The sequence below is a fragment of the Pinus tabuliformis genome, chromosome 2_2 (genome assembly GCF_031772625.1).
Source record: "Pinus tabuliformis cultivar Carrire ecotype Pingquan chromosome 2_2, CPIR1, whole genome shotgun sequence".
NCBI classification, from domain to species: domain Eukaryota; kingdom Viridiplantae; phylum Streptophyta; class Pinopsida; order Pinales; family Pinaceae; genus Pinus; species Pinus tabuliformis.
The window spans coordinates 158,154,546-158,157,780 of NC_142300.1; positions in this window are offsets into that span (position 1 = coordinate 158,154,546).

The following is a 3,235-nucleotide window of genomic DNA, read 5'->3' on the forward strand; positions in this document are numbered from 1 at the left end:
CCTCCTTTGATTGATGAAGTAGAGAGGTTCAGTGGGGGCTTCAGTCTCTTGGTACATGGCTTTAAACCCAGGTAAGGTGGGACACTGATTGGTAGGATGGTCCTCCTCACAAACAAAACACACTTCAACCGAATGCAATGGGCATTCGTTCTTAGGGTGTCTTCTGGTGCACCTAGGACAGAAGATAGCCAAGGCTCTCTCAGCTTCTTCTTTCTTCTGCTGGATCCTGAATGTGTCCAGCTGCATGGCGATGGTCTGTCTCACCTCACTCTTAAGATCTTCTAATTGGTTTGTAAACTCATGTTTGGAGAAAGGGACACCAGTGGAGAGGGGATTTCCTCTACCTCGTTTCCTAGCTGCCCTGGAATGATTTCGAAACACAGTCTTGATGTCCTCATAAGGCAGTTGATAAATGTCCCCCCCAGCTAACATGTGAAGGGTGTCTAAGAGATCTTCAGGGACTCCTCGGAGTAGAACCAACTTGAGGGATTCAGGGTCAAGTGTGCACCTGGCCCGTTTATAGCTAAGTTGGAACCTCTCCTCGTAATCCTCTAAAGACTCATCATTCCCCATGGTCATTCGAAAGATCTCTCCCTTAGTTTCCTTGGACCTACAATAATCCCTATACTTGGTATTGAAGGCTTGTTGCATCTGAGCCCAAGTAGTGATGCTATTCCCAGGTAATCCCATGAACCAGCGTAGTGCTGCATCCTTAAGAGTGGAAGGGAAAAGCTTCAGCTTTTGCTCATCTTCTGTATAGTCATAGGTTCTACAGAGGACAGCAAACTCAAATAGGAAGGTATCAGGATCCTCAGTGGTCAGTCCATGGAAGTGAGGCAAAGCAGAGGGGCTAATGTTTTTCATTTTCATCTCTCCATTGGTCTCTCGGATGGGGAAAGCTCCTTCTATTCTCTCATCTTCTCTCCTATTATCAGCCATGGCTACAGATGGAGTGGTCTCTAACTCTTCTTCTTCGATAGGGTCTTGGTATATCTTCGGATGTTCACCTATAGGTTCCTCTGGGTCACTGTCACCAAAGAAGAGTGAAGGGTGACTCAGTGATGTGGTGGGGGTGTTTGGTAGGAATTTGCCTGATCTATCACGGTTCCTACGAGGCATGAAATGGAAAGGACTTTTCTTTCTTTTGTTTTGAGTGCTTTTGCTTTTTCTTTGGTACCTGCAAAACTTGAAACAAAGTGATCTACAACTAACTATATTGCTCAAATGAAATTGCAAAATGGGAAAGCTAATCTAGGAAAGCAAGAAATATTAATCTAGGAAAGCAGGAAATGCTAATCTAGGAAAGCAGGAAATGCTAATCTAGGAAAGCAAGAAATGCTAAGCTACTTTTGCAAAATGGAAATGAAGTAAACTACTGAGCAGAAGTAAGAGTATGGAAGTAGAAGAAAAGCAACAATTACTAATACTCTGACGCTTCCCCGGCAACGGCGCCAAAAAGATGGTGAGCTCCAGTATTGTAGCAATAATGCTACAACTCCTGGGGCTTCCTGTCTCTCATTTTATCAACCCGGTAGTTCGTACAAACTTGGAAGCGACGGTGCTATATGCACAAGTACTAGCTCTTGTCGCAGCTGTCACTTGGTCAGCTGGCACAAGTCCGCTAGGGATCAAGCCAACTTCTATAGGCTCTCAGAAGAAGCTTGCTAATTGATGGACGAAAGCTAATCTCAAAGGAAAGCTACTCTACTTGACAAAAATGAACTGGAAGCAAATCAAAGCATGTAAACCTAGGAAACCCTAATTTAACTAGTCTGACCTCTACAATGCATGGAATGTAAATGCAACTTCTACCAATGCTGTCACTACCTCTAATAAATGCAAATGCATGGATCTAAACTACTTGCATCATGAAAGTTATGTTTTTGTATTTTTCTTTTAAGTGTGTGGAATGATGGTGATCTTGTGCTAACTAGGGTTTGGTTGTGCAGATGGGATGGAGAAGGAAGGAAAGCGTGGGATAGGTTGGGGAGGCTAGGAGAGGTCCCTAGGGATCCTTAGCACCCATCCACAGAGGTTCCTCGCATTCAGATGCTCAGCAACCGAGAGAGTGGCCTCCTACAGGATGGCTGTGGAGAATCCTACAGGATACTCTGTTTTCTACAGGATGTATATAAATGGCTACAGGATGACCTACCGTGAGTGTTTGGAGTGATGGAGGGATGATGAAATGGTAGAGGGAGATGTGTAAGGTAGGGATGAGGCTGGTGATGGCTTTAGAAGTGGAAGATTAGGATGGGAAGTGAGTGTAGGGAGGAGGATGGAAGGTGAAGGGCTATGTCAACGAAAGGCTAGAGAATGGAAATACGTGAGGAATGAAAGACTTTGTGAGGTAACAGAGTGGAGCAGGGGTCAAAGAGATGTCTGCATGCGTGATCAAGATGGAGGACAAAGTGATGGAACGAGAGAGAGCAGTGTAAGTGAAACAAATGCTTATGACTGTCACTTAACCAAAAATGCATCAACCTAAACTACTTGTGCTTGTAAATTCAATGAGCAGCAATTTAAACGTGAAAGAGAACGTGCATGAAGCTGTGGTAAGGGAGTGTGGTGCAGGTGTGAATCATGTGGAAGCATCTAACTTAACGTGACTGTGGTTGCAGCAATCATGGAATAAAGGAATGCGTATTTTTGGTGGTTAATCATGGACTTCACTCCAATCCCAGATGAGACGGCAGTGAGCCTTAACAACCTTTTTGTTGGAGCTCCAATCGATTATATCTATCCTCTGCTACACTAAGCAAATGGAAACAAATTCACTATAAGCAATCTCCTATCTAACTCATGAAAAAGACCAACTCAACAACCTGTAATTCGAATTGCATGTGTAAATGGAAAGTTCAAAGTGCTGAAATGAAATGGGAACAAAACTACAGCAGAGGGGATCTATGGCTCTCAGGTTGGGCCCTAACCTGAGAGCTATAGTCTCCTTAAGAAAAACTCAGAACTAGATCACAAACTGCCTTCTTTATTCATAACTGATATCATGCCAAATTGGCTTACAAAAAGGAACGAAAACTGAACTGTGCTTCAAAATTACAATAGCAATACGAGAGTTTCAACAACCTATCTAAGGCTAAAGCCTTCATACTTATACAAAAACGATGATCCAACAAGTGTCCTACATTTTAGGAGCTCGGCTGTCCAACTAGAGTTTAACTGCTGATCCTGTAGGATGGTCATAATTGTTGTTCCTGTAGAGCAGTTTATAACTGCT